The sequence below is a fragment of the Lithobates pipiens genome, unplaced genomic scaffold (genome assembly GCF_037356315.1).
Source record: "Lithobates pipiens isolate NorthernLeopardFrog02 unplaced genomic scaffold, aLitPip1_a1.2 Scaffold_1, whole genome shotgun sequence".
Taxonomy (NCBI): domain Eukaryota; kingdom Metazoa; phylum Chordata; class Amphibia; order Anura; family Ranidae; genus Lithobates; species Lithobates pipiens.
This window is the reverse complement of record NW_027507685.1, coordinates 21,965,189-21,983,552: the sequence shown is the minus strand read 5'-3', so window position 1 is coordinate 21,983,552 and position 18,364 is coordinate 21,965,189. Positions and strand designations below refer to the sequence as shown.

The 18,364-nt window shown below is 41.4% G+C and overlaps 1 protein-coding gene across 1 annotated transcript in view; it reads right to left on the bottom strand.

Annotated features, from left to right (window-relative positions):
* The window catches only part of IL1RAPL2 (interleukin 1 receptor accessory protein like 2), a 1,165,568-nt gene that overhangs the window by 980,439 nt on the left and 166,765 nt on the right, over positions 1 to 18,364 (bottom strand). The window lies entirely within an intron of this gene.

Sequence of the window (18,364 nt, the reverse complement as noted above, 5' to 3'; positions counted from 1 at the left end):
TGAGTCACATGGGCAGGCTGTAGAAGTCTCCCATCAAGAGCCTCAATGGCAAGTGGAGTGTCACGCAGCTGCAGCGGAATCGAGTGCTTCAATACAAAGGCAGCATCAATGAACAGGCCTGCAGCCCCAGAATTGATTGTATCTCGACGGACAACTTAGCCAAAGAAAGGGTATCCAAAACCAGGGGCTTATCCTTCTGGATAACTGGAGACGAAACAATGCCAACTATGGTCTGTCCTTGACAGGACCTCAAGGTTCGGGCGTTCCCTAGATGGGTAGGACAAGACCTCAAAAAGTGATCTGCGTGGCCACAATCTCTCCCTCCTCCTAAAGGTTCTCTCATCAGCAGAGAGATGCGTGAAACCCAAGTGCATGTGTTCACCTTCACCTTCAATGACCGACTTAGTACCAGGAGGCAAGGGAGGTGAGGGAGGCAAGGGTGGGACTGCAAAGCTTGAAAACAAATGTACAGGAGGCTTCCACAAGCGCTTTCCCTGAGCCTGAAGTCAACGAGTATGGCAAATGTGATCAACTTCTCCAGCTCAGTGGGTATATCTCGAGCTGCTATCTCCTCCTTGATGGTATCCGAGAGACCATGAGAAAAAGCAGCCACAAGGGCCTCATTGTTCCAAGCAACCTCTGCTGCCAGAGTACGGAATTCAATGGCATAATCGGCAACAGTTCTCATACTCTTATGGACATGAGGCACTTGGCAGCAGAAGCAGAGTGTGCGGAAACGTCAAATACCCTTTTAAAAGAAGCTACAAACTCAGGGTAACTCAAGACATCAGGTTTTTGCGTCTCCCATAGAGGGTTTGCCCAGGCCAAGGTTCTCTCAGAAAGCAGAGATATCAAGAAACCTACTTTGCTTCTATCCATGGGAAATGCTTCTATCCATGTTAAGAAATACATTTTTATATTGAAGGAGAACTCTGAGTCAGTGACGATATGTGCTTCATATATTTTCATATCTTCACACAGATGAGCCATGCGACTCAGGAGCATTTGTAACGTCATGGCAAACTGATCCATGCAGTAATCCTGCTCATCCAATCTGGAAAAAACATTACCAACAGGTGGATTGACTGCATCTTCTGAATTCATGGCCTTTGCCTACTGTCAGAAACCATGAATCAGACTGAAATTCAGATACAGTTAAATCACACTTGTTTAATAATAATAAAAACAGGTAAACATACTCAAAACATAGCCAGAGTTCAGGAACGGATAGTCAGACAAGCCAAAACATCAGGGAGCCAGAAAGAATGTCAGCCAAGCAATTCTTTAACAGGAACACAGGAGAGCGTCTCTACAGATGTGACCAAGGCGAAGGCAGTGATCATCTGGACTAGACGGCTTAAGTAGGCAGGACTGACAAGCAGGATCATCTATAGGTGAGTCACTGTAGAGGAGCTGGCAATTAGCCGATAGCTGAGACATTTAATTTCAATAGAAAATAAAATAAAAGCAAAATTTAAGTCGTTTATATTTTTTTAATCTAATTTCACTGAAAATACATTTAAGCCGTCATGCACATTGGGTGCTGAGCCCCACTCCATTAGGCTCTGGCATGAAGGCACAGGTGAAAGGTACAAGGACACAATAAAACCTTACTGCTGGCAGCTTGTAAAAATTTATGACTGGCTGACAACTGCTGTCAGCCTCCCAAAGAGGTCATTTCACTAAGAGATAAATACTGCATTCATTTTTTAGTAAAAATAACTCATGCAATATTTCTCTCAAAAGTAGTCAAATCACTAAAAAACATGCATTATTTACTAAAGATACATTTTTATTGTTTTGCGATATTTATCACTTAAATTTAGAATTACTTTTGGCAGGTTTTTTCACTTTTTTTTATTTACATGCCAACACTGCACCAGCGGAAGATAGTTCTGTAAATAAATGCAAGCAAAAATAATTGTGAAAACATTCTAGCATGCTTTCATTCCCCTTGGTGAAATGGAACAATTCCTTAGCTCAGGGCAGAACATTTCCACACTTATACATTGTATACTTTTAACTAACTGGACAGTGCGGAGCTCACCCCTTTGTTATTTTGTACATTGCTAAAATATCGACTGCCTCTTGCCAGGTCATACATAACGAAGTTGTGTGTTCAATAAGTTTACTTTAATGATTTATCCAATTCTTTTGTCCTATTTATTTTACTTTGATGACTTGGCTCTCTTATTATTTCATGCAATATTTCTGAATAATGAGTCACGTGACCTTCATATTACATCAGGAATTCTTTGGTGAACTGACCCCAAAAACTTTTACAGGCTACCAGCAGCAGGACTGGAGGGTACACCTGTGCATTTCAACCACACCTAACTGCCAGTCTCATGCGCTGGGGCTAAATGCCCAGTGTACATTTGTATAACCTCCCAGACCATAGATAGATTGAAATTTGCCTGGTTCCTGGCCGAATTTCAATCCCTATATAGCTGGCTTTACCCGGACTGGCCGTGGATGGACTCTTCACTCACTCTTCGTCAAGTAGGTGACTGTGGCACTCTGGTACAGCAAGATTTTTTAACATATTGAGTTGCCCAGTGAAGATTTCACAAAAGCCATGTTGTAGGTAGGTATAGTCTATACTGAAAGTGCTGGGAAAAAAGGAGAGTAGGAAAAGTGTAAGTGTACTCAAAGAGTATGTGCCCTCTTACTATTTCATATATTACAGTATGCCAAGCAGAGATGTGCCAGTCATAGCCTTCAAAGTAGAGTTGTGAAGGTAAGCTGCTATGGAATAAAGCTGTAACTCCCCGTATATAACTTAGGTTTTGGCATGTGATCTGATGTCACATGACTAATCACAAGCTAAAGCTAAAGTAGCGTCCTACTAAAGCAGGGATCTTCAAGCTAAGCAAATATAGGAAAATATACTGCGCTAACTTAAAGAAACAAGTGAAAAAGAAAATGCAGCTGCACACGAATGTGACCAAATTCCTATAAACAAAATAACAAAAATGTAGCGCTAAAAAAATACATAAATGTGAAACGTGATAGACCCAAAATAGAGTAAAAAATGGTGAACAATAGAATAAGTCTTTAAAGTTCATGAGACTCCGATGTGAAACTCAAATAAAGTGTTTCATACAATGCCATATATGCCAAAAGGGTTTCAGAAATGGTTCTGCACACAGTGTATGATATTGCACACAGTATATAGGCCCAAGAAATCGTGGAAGTATCTTGCTTGGATGACATCTAGATAAATAAAAAAAATGGGTACTCTTACCGGAACCACTGGACCTGTGCGTGAACACTAGGTCATATAGGCATGTAAGGATGGAACATCGATAAAACCACATAGGTCTGTCTGTCAATGGAGGGACTGTAGATCTTCAAACCGACACAGGAAAGGTTTGCATCCTCGCAGGCACTCTTCTTCTCAAAGATCCGAATAAACGGCAACAGAAAAGACTCCCAGCCGATAATTTGGCAAGTTATGAAGCCCAACTCATAAAGGGATCCTTTTGTTTTCCTGAAGTAATCCCTGTATGTTCCTCTGAGCCTCAGTGATGAGTGGGTCTAATGGGAGTGGTTCTGTAATTATCTATCAGGTGTGCACCTGCAGGGCACTAATGGGGAAATCTGCTGGGCCTGCATCCATTTAGACGTATTCCTACAGGGAGCTTCTCATCAAAAATGACATTTTTTTACTCTATTTTGGGTCTATCACATTTCACATCTTCAAGCTAAGGCCCCCCAGCTGTTACAGAACTACACACCCCATGAGGCATTGTAAAATGACATTCACAGACATGGCTAGGCATGATGGGAATTGTAGTTCCTGAAAAACTGGGAGGCCATAGTTTGAAGATCCCTGTACTAGAGGATATGACTGGAGCCTCACTGCTTGAGGCATTCAATGATAAATATTAAAGTGTCATCTTGATTCCTGCATGTTGACTTCCTGGCCAGTAATCACATAGAAAATCACCAGATTTTAGTACCCTGAAATAACTATAATTATATACAAGACTGTGTCGTCATTAAAAACACAGTCAGTACATTTTTTGCTGTATAAAAATGCATATTTAGACTTCCTTCTGACTTTAAAGTGGACCATCCCTATCCCCCTACCTCTCCTCTTAAACTGGCACCATCAATGACAAATATAGTCAAATATATTTAAAAAACACAAACAGGTTATTTGCCTCTTCAGTGGACTACTATTTTTTTCTGTGTCAGCCAACCAATGATATTAACTAAAGATCTCTGGGGAAAAAAACTTTTGCGTGAGATCTTTCAAGACTTTGTGAAATATCTCAAGATCTCAGAGGAAAAAAAAAGTTATTTTCCTATAGAGATCTCACACAAAATCATGCAGTTTACAAAGGAGATTTCCCTGAAGGGCACTGGTGACATAGCCTTCCCAGGGGGCAGCTGGGCGCCACTGTCACCAGTCTCAAGAAACCAGAAAGTGGAATACAATAAACTAAGTTCACAAAAAGTGGGAAAGGTCCAAGCTTAGTGGATTGGTACATATTATATAAAAAATAAAATAATTTTTTTCATTAAAAATACTAAATGTACATAACATTTGTATAAATAGATGAATCAGATATCATCTGCCTATAATCTAATGCAGCATTTATCAGCTGGGGTTCTGATTTGGTTCCCCTGGGGTACCGGAAACACAGGACACAGTTTGCCCTTGATCAACATTGTGCAATGCCATGGTGTTGGTGGCCCAGCTGACAGCACCACATCAACTAATGCAGCTCTGGTCTAGGCCCAGGATGTACCATGCCATGGATGACACTGATCCAGGGCAGGTGACATGCAGGGCTAACAATCAAGAGAAGACCAATGTGCAGCTCTGTCCAGACCTTCTCCACCTTCCCCGCTTCTGAAGCCAGAAGATCTGGACTTTGTGAATGCAGACTCTGATGTGATAAACTGACTTTGTGCCAAGGGGCTGTGATGCAATTGGGAGAATTCTGATGTGACTTAATAGTCATTTCAAAAACTCTTATTTCCTCATAATCTATTAACTCAATTGGTTTTATTACTAGCCCTAACCACTTTATATCATCCGGTCTAGGTATCAATTTTTGTACACATATATGCATACAAACAGTATCTCACAAAAGTGAGTACATCCCTTACATTTTTGAAAATATTTTATTATATCTTTTAATGTGACAACACTGAAGAAATGACACTTTTCTACAATGTAAAGTAGTGAGTGTACAGCTTGTATAACAGTGAAAAATTGCTGTCCCCTCAAAATAACTCAACACACAGCCATTAATGTCTAAACCGCTGGCTGAACAAAAGTGAGTACACCCCTAAATGAAAATGTCTTAATTGGGCCCAAAGTGTCAATATTTTGTGTGGCCACCATTATTTTCCAGCACTGCCTCAACCCTCTTGGGCATGGAGTTCACCAGAGCTTCACAGGCTGCCACTGAAGTCCTCTTCCAGTCCTCCATGATGACATCACAGAGCTGGTGGATGTTAGAGACCTTGCGCTCCTCCGCCTTCAATTTGAGGATGCCCCACAGATGCTCAATAGGGTTTAGTTCTAGAGACATGCTTGGCCAGTTCATCACCTTTACTCTCAGCTTCTTTAGCAAAGCAGTGGTGATCTTGAAAGTGTGTTTGGGATTGTTATGTTGGAATACTGCCCTGCAGCCCAGTCTGAGAGGAGGGGATCATGCTCTGCTTCAGTATGTCACAGTACATGTTGGCATTCATGGTTCCCTCAATGAACTGTAGCTCCCCAGTGCCGGCAGCACTCATGCAGCCCCAGACCATGACACTCCCACCACCATGCTTGACTGTAGGCAAGACACACTTGTCTTTGTACTCATCTGGTTGCCGCCACGCATGCTTTACACCTTCTGAACTAAATAAGTTTATCTTGGTCTCACAGACCACAGGACCTGGTTTCAGTAAAATATGCTCTTAGTCTGTTTGTCTTCAGCAAACTATTTGCAGGCTTTCTTGTGCATCATCTTTAGAAGAGGTTTTCTTCAGGGACGACAGCAATGCAGACTAATTTGATGCAGCGTGTGGCGTATGGTCTGAGCACCGATGGGCTGACCCCCACCCCTTCAACCTCTGCAGCAATGCTGGCAGCACTCATAAGTCTATTTTCCAAAGACAACCTCTAGATATGACACTGAACACATGCACTAAATTTTTTTAGTCAACCATGGCGAGGCCTGTTCTGAGTGGAACCTGTCCTGTTAAAATGCTGTTTGGTATTGGCCACCGTGCTGCCGCTCAGTTTCAGGGTCTTGGCAATCTTAAAGCCTCTTCTCAAATGTGAGCTGCATGTACTGTTATTAAATGTGTCCTATATCTGCACCCAGAGGCCCCTCTCTCCTCGTTTCTTTTCAGTGTACTGGAACATGGATTCTGTTCCCCATCCATGATGGGCATGAAGGTGGGACCCCCTATTACAATCCCATATGGTCCTTGGACTTGTAGGATACCTATTGCTCTGGTTCTCTGCACCTTTACTTGTATAATCTGATGTGATCGAGGACAATGATGGTAAGATGGGGGTTCTGATGTGATGGAGGGTCTCTGATTGGGAGGGTTGGGCATCTGAGTTTAGAAAAATGTGTAAACTGCGCTTAGATGTGAAATACAAAAAATATAAATTATAAATTATACTAAACTAAAACAATAGGCAGCAGCTCTAAGTGAGATACAAGCACAAAAATACAAAAGAAAATATGGAGAGCTGCGCCAATAGCATTAAATAAATAAGATAACTATATAAATGTAACCATACAAGGACATATGGCATTCATACAAAATTGATGCCTAATTGTCAAAGGCAATCACTAAACGTGCATATAATGATCACAAAAAAGTATATGCGCAAATTTATATAGTCTATGGAAAATAAAGACCATACATAAAAATAAATATAAAAAAACTATAAAATTAAAGTCCATTAGGATGTTCCAATATTCCAGCGATCAGCATATCACTGATAATCTGAGAATCTGTGCCCGACACCAGATAAGTGATGCGCTTACCAGATGAATGAACAGTAACAGCCTTAATGATTTTTAATTCGGAGCAGAGAGGTTAAAGCATCAATCAAGGTTCTTGTATCCAGATGACCCTTAATACAGATATGTGGCCAAATCCCAGTCCTTAGGGCTCCAATGGGTGTAGCATCGGTAACACCTCGTGACGTCACCATCTGGGCATCTGAGTTGGTGGGGGGGGGGGGGGGGGGGTTCTGATGTGAAGAGGGAACCAGTGTACAGCAAAGATTGCAGGACAAATGTAGATGTATGTAAAACACATGCATAAATACAATGTCTCTTGTTTGTAGGAATACAATTTGCTAATGTCAAATAGTAATTTAAAGCCACAAATATATTCTTACACAGATTAACATGAACATCTGCCTGAATGTCCACTAAACATGTGAATGGATAGTGGAGATAACATGTGCTATATATAAACTGCAATGACATTTGTATTGCAGCAAAAATTAAGCCTAAAGGCACTTTGTATACAGAAATCATAACCTGATATGTCCAGGAAGTTCAGAAACATATGGCAGCATAAACTGAACACCCTGTGAATGATTTTCTAAACGGATATAATGACATTTAGGTTAATGTCAGAGATGCAGTTAGGAGGAAGACTTTGGAAATGTTGTGTTTAATCATTGAAGTGATGGCACAGCGTAGCTAACCACAAATCTGCAATAACATGTACACCAAGTATTGGCATTCTGATGTGTCCTTAAAGTGCTAGAGGTATGAAGGCAGGCTGGGCCTCTCTGTTGAGAAACGTGTTAGTAAGTCTACACTTCACTACAGTCATGATCAGATGTCCAAATTGTATATGCAGTATCAATTTCCTTCTAACTGAAAAAAATGTGGAGTTGTTGTTTCGGCCACTTTATGAAAGTGCTAATGGCCTGACTGTCTATAGTCTTTATTTTCAGTCACTGTTCTGGAAAACTATGCAACAAGCCACAATACCATTCACTTTATGGAAGTAAAAGATCCTCCTGTCAGCCAGGCAACTAGCATTTTCATAAGATCAGCAATCACAGCCTCATTTTTCCTTTGCATTCCATTTCATTACATACCGCCTTTAAAATGAAAATTACTGCGAGCTTGATATATAAAAGGTGTGCTCAATGTAAGGTTTCTTGGCAATTCCTTTATTTTTTTTTCACATTTTTACAGCTAGAATGTTAGAAGCTGATTGGTTGCTAAAGCCACAAAGAAAAAAAAAAAATACCTTAAGGCTGCTTTCACTCTGAGGAGGTTTTCAGGTGCGTTAGCGCTAGAAATAGCCTCTAGCACCTGAAAACTGCCTCCCCATTCATTTCAGTTTGACTTTTCACACTGCGGAGGTGCGCTTGCGGGGCGTTCTGCAAAGTCCTGCAAGCAGCATCTTTGGGAGTGCTGTATACACCGCTCCCAATACAGTTTCCCCGGAAAATAAGACCTAGCGTGATTGTCGGTGATGGCTGCAATATAAGCCCTACCTCCCAAATAAACCCTATGTGTTTCCCGAAAATAAGCCCTACCCTGAAAATAAGACCTACACAGACTTTAACTAGGGCTTATTTGGGGGGTAGGGCTTATATTGCAGCCATCATCGACAATCACGCTAGGTCTTATTTTCGAGGAAATAGGGTACACCCTGCCCAATGAAATGAATGGGCAGCGAAGTCGAATCGCCTGCAAAGAGCTTCAGCAGCGCCACAACATGGGCGCTTTAACCCTTTCTTCGGCCACTAACGGGGGGTTAAAAGTGCCCTGTTAGCAGCCGAAAAGTGACACTAAGACAACGATAAATCACAGCTAACACCGAGCCCTTTCAGTGTGAAAGTAGGCTAAAAGAGAAGTGTGGGAGAACCAAATATTTATACTCACCTAGGTGTATGTAGCATCAATGCATTGATCGCTCAGTTCTCCACTCCGCTCTGATGGTCTGTAGAGGGGGCAGGAGGGGTTGGTGTGCTGAGAGGCTGAGCCAGGTGTCAGTCCAGACATCTGGGTGGATCCTGACTGTAAAGTTGGAATCTTTCCTGAGCCTGGATCGGCTAAGTGACATCAGTCAGCAGACTTTAGCCCGCTGCCGGCTAAAAACGGGTCGCAGGAGTAGTGCAAAACAAACTGTCCTGTGACCTACAGGAGAAGTATAACCAAATGAGCTTTGGCTATACTACTTCTTTAAGCAGGCTGAACATTTTTTTTCAGTAAACGTTCAATCTGCATTTACTGGAAAATGTTAACACATTTGCTTCAGCACAATGTCATGATTATTATCCAGAATTAAAATCATAGCGAATATCAATTCGTGCTAAATACTACGTCACGGAGGCATGAAAAAAATTTACAGTGACACTTTACAGTGCACCCCAAAGAGCAAGTCCAGCACGCATTTGTAATGAGGATATACTATAAGGTTACTTGCATATACATGTATAATTAAAGAATATAAACAGGAAAGAAAGGTTTTTTTAATATAAATGCATAACAATAAAAATAGGGGAATGTTGATTTATGTAGATTAAAAGATAAGTTCACCTTCCATAACATATTACACCCAGGGTCGTACGGGATGTACAGGTACACAGATACTATACACTGACAAATCTGCGGGAGACCTGCATGACACCGGTGATCTGCTGATCGCTGGCGCAATGCTTTAACCACTTGCCGACCAGCTGCCTTCATTATACTGCGGCAGGTCGGCACAATCCCGCAAACCGTCGTAGCTATACATCGGCTTGCAGGATCAGGATAGCAGGCACGCACGTGCACACTGCACAGTGGGGTGTCGATGCTCATGCCCGATGGTCGCGATGACCGCCGGCCACGAACGATTGCGAGCACGAGGGACAAAACACGGACATGTGTGTGTAAACCCACAAATCCGTGTTTTGTTCTGAGAGCAGTGATAGATCGTGTGTTCCTATTAGCTAGGAACCATGATACGTCACTTCCTCTAGTCAGTCCCCTCCCCCTTCAGTTAGAATCCCCTCAGAGGGAACACAGTTAACCCCTTGATCGTCCCCTGTGTTAATCCCTACACTGCCAGTGACATTTTTACTGTAATCAATGCATTTTTATAGCCAATGGTCCCAAAAATGTGTCAAAATTGTCCGATGTGTCCGCCATAATTTCGCAGTCACAATAAAAATCGCAGATTGCCACCATTACTAGTAAAAGAAAAATAATAACAAAAATGCTATAACTCTATCCCCTATTTTGTAGACGCTATATCTTTTGCCCAAACCAATCAATGTAAGCTTATTGCAATTTTTTCTTACGAAAAATATGTAGAAGAATACATATTGGCCTAAAACTGAGAAAAAAATTAGCTTTTTTGAAAAAAAACAACATGGGTACCGTATTTATCGGCGTATAACACACACTTTTTTCCCCTTAAAATTAGGGAGAAATCATGGGTGCGTGTTATACGCTGATCCCCCACTGATTGTGAGTGGAGGAGCGACTGGCGCCAATATCTATACATAGACGAGTGTACTCGGATATTTCCACTCACAGTCATGCCCAGTCCCACCCTATGATGGCCATAACACAGGGACTGGGTGTGACTGAGTGGAGCTATCTGAGCCTAGCCGAGCCGAGTACAGTCGGCTATGTATGTATATGGGCGGCGCTCGGCACCGCTCACAGTTACGCCCAGTCCTGCCATTGGATCTGTGTTATGTCCATCATAGGGCGGGACTATGAGAGGAGCCGAGAAGAGCCGAGATACACAGGCCGTCATTTGGCCATAGCGCAGATGTCAAGTGGTTAAAGACTCCATGCAGCAGATCTCCCCCATGGCTCTTTTAGATGTGCACATGCGCAGAATTTTATGGCTAAAAAGCGGGTCAGCAGAGCTCCCTTGTAATGGCGTGTACACACGGCCGGACTTTTTGACAGCAAAGGTCGTGTATGGGCTCCATTGGACCTTTGCTTGCCAAAAATCCGCCGGACTTTAGAAATAGAACGTTTAAAATTTTCTCGCCGGAACTCTGCCGGACCCAGTTCCTGGCGGGAAAACTGTTCATCTGTATGCTGATCCGATGGACCAAATATGAGGCAAGGGCAGCTACAGCACCTGCCCGCGAGAATGTTTCCAGCACAATCCTATCGCGCTGGTTCTCGGTGACAGGGTACTGTACATCTCGCGCTGGCTGCAAAAGGAAAAACACATTTTCCTATTGCAACGAGTGCGAAAGGGAATGCCCCTCCAAGGGCATACCAGGCCCTTAGGTCTGGTATGGATTATAAGGGGAACCCCTACGCCGAAAAAAGTGTGGGGGGGCCCCCCAAAATCCATACCAGGCCCTTATCTGAGCACGCAGCCCGGGCCGGTCAGGAAAGGGGGTGGGGACAAGCGAGCGCCCTCCCCCCTCCTGAGCCGTACCAGGCCGCATGCCCTCAACATGGGGGGGGGTCGGTGCTTTGGGGAAGGGGGGGCCCTGCGCCCCCCCACCCCAAAGCACATTGTCCCCAGGTTGACGAGGACAAGGGCCTCTTCCCGATAACCCTGGCCATTGGTTGTCGGGGTCTGCGGATGGGGTTTCAAATTCACCAGTTAATCACTCATGCCTATGGTCTGAAAAGTAAAGCTCCGCCCTTTGGGTTTAAAGCTCATTCTACCAGAGGTGTTGGAACCTTCTGGGCTTTTCGCCATCAGGCGTCATTGGCGCAGATTTGCAAGGCCACGACATGGTCTTCGGTACATACGTTCACAAGATTTTATCATCAGGTGGATGTTAAGACAGCAGAGGACTTGGCTTTTGCCCGTAGTGTCTTGCGGGCTGCTGTATAAATCTAATGGTGTTTTTATACAGAGTGTCTCCCTCTCCTCAAGGCTATTGCTCTGGGATGTCCCAAGTAGTAATGTGTTTCGCTGCTCTGTGTCCCGTGACGTACGAGAAAGAAAATTTGATTTTTTCTTTATACTTACCTGTAAAATCAATTTCTTTGAGTACATCATGGGACACAGAGGCCCTCCCCTCTCTTTTTGAGAGATCATTGCTTGCTACAAATCTGGAGTACTTCCTGTATGTGAGGGGTTATATAGGGGATCACTTCCTGTTTTTGGTTACTCTACCAGTGTCCATTCACCTATAGGTGGCGCATAACCCAGGTAGTAATGTATATGTCTGCTCTGTGTCCCATGATGTACTCAAAGAAATTGATTTTACAGGCAAGTTAGAAGAAAAAAATCTATTTTTCATTACATTTAAAAGCAAACTTTATATTGTTTGTGCAGGTTTCCACTAATGAATATAAGAATGTTTCATCTTAAACATAAAAAAGAGAATTTCTATCATTTCATTCATTTTAAGCCTTCACCTTTCGAGGTGGGTAACTATTACATCATGTAGCTGCTGATTTTAAAGTAACAGAAGTAAATGTATTGGAGGAGGATTGAACTTTCCTGTAATTTAGATGCTAGGAGCAAATAATGTAATGGTCATCAGTCACACTACAGTTAATGTTCCCTCCACAACATCAGCTTGGATCAATTACCTACACAGGTAATGTCTCTTTGGTGTCACAAGTTAATTGGTGCTCAAACATTATCAATGAACTGTATAAAGCTGATGAATTTTTCTGCAGTCAGTGGCACGTAGTGTCTTGTAAGTGAAAATGTGTTAAATAAGATTTAAGGTTAATCTAAGTCTTTTATTGCTCATAGTGTTATTAACCAGTATACAAACAACTGATTGTTAGATAGCAATTTTCATGCTTGTTCTAAACTTACATATAGGCTTATTTGAGAAGACAAATGCCACTGTGCAGTGTGTAGAAACCTGTAAAAAATTTTATAATTTAACTGGATATGACCTGATTTTATGGCCAATTCGCAACAGAACACAGTATGGGAAACCCACATTGCATGCACTTTCCCACACTGCATTCAAAACGCACTGCACTTGCAATCTGCAGTGGGTGCTCATGCTAACTTACCAAAACTCCAAACGCAGGTCCCAAATGCAATGAGTTTGCCTGCACTGGGTTGCATAACAGAGCAATAAAATGTGATCTGGTTGCAGAGAGTCTTTAAAAATGGTGCACGCCCTACTTTTGGTGTGCTCCAAATTAATGGACTGAAATCGCACTGCAGCCAGGTCATATGTGAATTGCACAGGAATGCACAGCACATTTCTGTGCGTATTATGGTGTGAACCAGTCCTTAGTATCTGCTCATAGATAGTTAGAAAGTTCCCAAAGAATAGGGAATGGAAGACGCATGTGGTGCTTGATTTTGGTTTTGTACTTTAAAAGCGCAGTTGCTTCAGCGCTTAGTAAATGATGTGAAGCTTCACTTTGCAAAAAGTATCCAATCACAGGCAAGAAATAGAACACAGCACTGTTGACTGCATGTGATTGAATGATGGGAGGTCAGCAAATCTTACCCTCATTAAAAAAAAAAGGAAATGGGAGCAGGGGCTTCAACAGAGGCCCTTCTGCTAGTTGACAAAAATTTAAAGTAACTCATCCTGGAAATGGACTACACAAACAACCCTACCACACTAAATTTAAGGACTTAAACGGTACCAATAAAATAAAATATCAATAAAAGTTTTATTATACAAAGTTTAAAATATAGACATAACATACAAGAATATAAGTGTACCATAAATAAAACAAAGTTATGATGCTCTCTGTGTTTTCCTCATCCACCCCACTGCAGTTACAGGATGAGTAGTTTGCTGTAGCTTCAATGCAGGTGCGTTTCACGGAACATAGCCCACTTCTTCAGGGAGAAATATTGCTGTCGAGCTTTCAGAGTTCATAAATAAAAATACAAACAGAGCCACACCACCAAATGGCCACTCTACAGCCAGCCACTTCCAACTTTCAGGTCCAATGGGGTAGTCTACTCAGCCCTTCATAGGAATAGTTTTGGATAGCTTTGCATCTAGCACCTATAGTTTAAAGCCCATCATCCACAGCGTCAAATGTATCTAAAGTCTATAGGGGTAGTGAAGAATGGCAGGCAGGAGGACACAGATGCGTCAATAGCCTATTTTTAGGATTCATCACTACCAGGCGTAGGGTAATGACACGTCTGTGCCCTCCTGCCTGCCATTCCTCACTACCCTCTTAGACGTTGGATACGTTGGACTCTGTGGATGATGGGCTTTACACTATAGATGCTAGATGCATACCTATCCAAAACTATTCCTATGAGGAGCTGAGTAGACTACCCCATGGGACCTGAGCGCTGGCAGCGGCTGGCTGTAGAAAGACCATTTGGTGTGACGCTATTTCTGTTTATGAACTCAGAGCTCGGCTGCATTATTGCTTCCTGAAGAAGTGGGCTATATTCCGTGAAACGCAACTTTGTTGAAGCTACAGCAAGCTTACTCATCCCCTAATTGCAGCGGGGCAGATGAGAAAAACATGGAGAGCATCATAACCTTGTGTTTTAATTATCTATAGTACACTTATTTTAATTATTAATATTATACAGGATTTATATAAACGCCAACAGTTTGCTCAGCGCTTTACAAGATCGGGGAAGACAATACAAATACAATACAATTCAATATAGGAGGGATCAGAGGTCCCTGCTCGTTAGAGCTTACAATCTAGAAGGGAGGGTCAAATGGAGCAAAGGGTAGTAACCTTGGGGGATAATCAGATGGACAAAATGAAAATGCAGTTGTTAAGTGTGGGTAGGATAGGCTTCTCTGAAGAGGAGGGTTTTCAGGGATTGTCCAAAAGCTAGAAGATAGTTGGACAGATTGGGGTAAGCAGTTCCATAGGCTTGGAGAGGTTCTGGAAAAGTCCTGGAGATGAGCATGGGAGGAGGTGATGAGAGAGCTAGAGAGCAGGAGGTCTTGAGAAGAACGGAGGGGACGATTAGGTTGGTATTTTGAGACTAGGTCAGTGATGTTTCTGGGGGCAGAGTTGTGGATTATATAAAATCAAGATAGTGCTGCGCTGTAAAATTAAATAGTGTGTAAAAATATAGAATAAAGTGCAAAAGAGTTCAGTAGTAAAAAGAGGCAATTATTATGGTATAAAAAACATAAAAGCATATAAAAAAAAAACCTTAAAAGAATAAATATAATAAACGTATCACATGTTAATCGTATTCCTGTTTTGATAAAACAGTGATAAAATAACGTTATGAAATATCCATATAAATATAGGCAAAAAAGGAATCCTTTTCAAAAGTGAATAATATTAATTTTCCATGGGAAGTCTTTAAAAAATAAATTGCAGGATGTATGGTGACTGTATAATAATATCAATCAACGGGAATAAAGTGCTGGTGCTGGTGATCACCCTCTACAAAGGAGTGCTGGTGGTAAGTGACGTCTTGTCCTCTGTGCGGCGTAATATGTGGATGTCCCCTTACCTTACCACTGTAAGGTAACAGCATGTGGGTATATCTTTCTTACAGAACCCGTGTATGTCCCCTGGCAATAGTCTGACATCCCAGTCTGGCGTCTCCGGCTCTGCTGGTATGTATTTCTTGTCTGCAGTCAGAGTCCCCTTTGTGTCCCTGGTGTATCTGGATCAGGTAGAAATTGCAATAGGGCATGGGAGGATGTAAGGAACAAAAGGGATGCTCGATAGTGTAGTCATTTTGATAACATTTATTTGAAATCAGCAAAGTAAAAAAAGGTACTCACATTAAGATGTATCAAACAGGCAACAATAAAAACAAGCAGTAAGCTCGCCCACGTCACTTCTGGTGTCTCGTATTCCCGACATGTGTCCGTCACACTCACGTGACTTCATCAGGGGATACTGCAGGCATTGGAAGTGTTTTTTTTATATGCATGTTAATTATTATATATACGGCAGCCATTTTCTTGAAGCTACGGTCGCTGGAAATAGAACGGCAGCCATTTTCAGATTGCTCCGGTCGCCGGAAATGGAGCGTCAGCGATCTTTTGGGTGGATGTTCGACCATAACAATGTTAACATCCATTCGGGCAGCCATTTAAATTAGGAGCCTTGTTACTATACCATTGTTTGTTTATGTATTATGGCCAGATATCTTCAAGCAAAAATGGCCACAGGCACATTTCCGTCCTCTGAGCCATTGGTAAATGGCTGCCGAACAAATGTTCTGGCGACCTGGTGGGCCCCAAAGGATTTTCCCAATTTGCAGGGATTTTCCCTACCTTCCTGTTTTGGCTTTGGGACAGGAGAAGAAGCTACATCTCCCAAAAATGGGACATAGACAGCAAAATAAATAAATAAATAAATAAATTAAAAAAAGAAACTGAGAGGTTATAACCCTCCCATACTCTATCCAAAATGAAAAAAAAAAAAAAAACGATGTATTAGACTCCTTTGGAAGATTTTCCCGCTATTACTTTTCTGTGGACAACCCAAAATGTGTGATTTTCTTTTACTTTCACTTTCAAAGATAATGATAATCAGAACAAATTGAGAGGGTGAACCTCCCTAACAGGGACACAGACGACAATAAAAACCTGCCAGGTGTTCTAACCTCCACTCTATCCCAAAAAAAGTTTAGCCTTTAGTTATACTTTATTAAGGGCTGTACCAAGTCTGCTAACTTTTCAGAGCACATTACATTTTCCTGATGACGTGCGCTAGAGCACGAAATGCATCGAAATTGAGGCTTGAACACGCTTGATACAGGAGCTCTCTACTACTTTCAACTGAGATGTACGGCGTGCTCCCTGCATCACATACCGAGTGACGGCCCGGCCCCTGCCTCATCCTCCAGCTGCGCTGCTATTTGCTGTACCTTACATATGCATGTAAATGCTTTTTATTAAAGACAGTATTACGCTATAGACTAGTGCACAACGGAAAATTTTGTTTAGTTTCGGTTCGTTGTCATTCGTAAAATACATCATTTTGTTCTGTTATATTCGTTATGTTACGTTAATACATTTTCGGATAATTCATTATTATTCGTAGAGTGTCGAATTAATTTGTTCGTATTCATTGAAATTCGCTATTTATGTATGTATAGACATTCGTGATAATGATTCGTAGTTTGGAAAGTCGTTTGTTTATTGACTCTTTTAACACAATGAAAAAGTCTCTTCACCTTGGCTCTAATACAATACAACACCCTAACTGCACTGTAATCTTTGCCAGTAATCCAACCTCCGGCAAAAAATTAATTAGCTGATTGGACTATATGATTTAGTTTGAGCTGACCTTTTGTTTCATTAGATCTACTGAATCATGTCGAATTCATTCGAATTAAATCGTTATATTTCTTTCGTATTCGTTGTAATTCGTTATTTTTTTATTTGGACATTCGGATGCATCCGAATGTCCGAAAGGTGCAAAATTCGGCCGAATTTCGATTAGTTACGAAACGAATTGCACAAGCCTATTACACTATATTGCCTCTCTGTGGCTCATTTTTGGGGAGCCAAACTTCACAGATTTAATGAAAAGGAACTGTGGATATGCACTTCAGAGTGCAACAGCTTGAGGAATTTACTATTTACCATCTATGATTGAATTGAAGTCTGATTAATTTCTGGAAACAGTTGATTGGAGCCGTATGAAGCTTGGAAGGTTCTAGCTAAAAGAGGAAGGATCCCCCCTATTGTATGCTCGGCGGTCACTTTGTGGCCAAAAATATCCGGTGAGCACATTTATAGGTCACTTCGGGTGAAGCACTTTGGTTCCTTCAAGATTTAAGCACACTGCACTTTAGGAGGCATGGTGTTGGAGAAATATATAGAAGATTTGAACCAATATATTGCCTAATTTACAAGTATATTTGTGCTGGACTGTTCTGACACTTAATCTTTGGTGTATTTGTTGTCACCTAATATTATACTCGCGTTATGTTGGGTGATTTGTAGGTTTTTTTGCGCCCAATTTTTCACCATTTCATGCTTTTGATTCGTTTTTACAAATTTTTGGTGGAGCATTATAATAGTTTCTTAATTGTTTTACTTTATAAATTGGCACCGTTTCTCATTTTGTATTTTCACATTACAAACCAGTTATCAAAGTCACACACATTATATTAAAACTGCACATAGCTATGCATAGAGATTCTAGACACTAGGTTTTTAAAATGTTAGCTGTCGGTGGTCCCACAGACCAGCTCAATAAAAACAAGCAACCTTCTGCCTTCATCCCACCTACAATTCAGCAAGTACCACATTAAACTGGATGATATGGCAATTGGTTATAGCGCTGGCATTTTGTAAAAGCTTTGCAACTGCACATAAACTATTTAATCAAGCACTACATAATTTATGATTAAAGTGTACATTTAATACGCAATAAAGAAATTATTCATTTATGCTGTACAGTTTTTTAAATAGCCAAACATTTTATAAATGTCTATAGCACTCAAGCAGAAAATAAATACTTTAACTCAGGATTTGTAACAAGGAAACAGGATA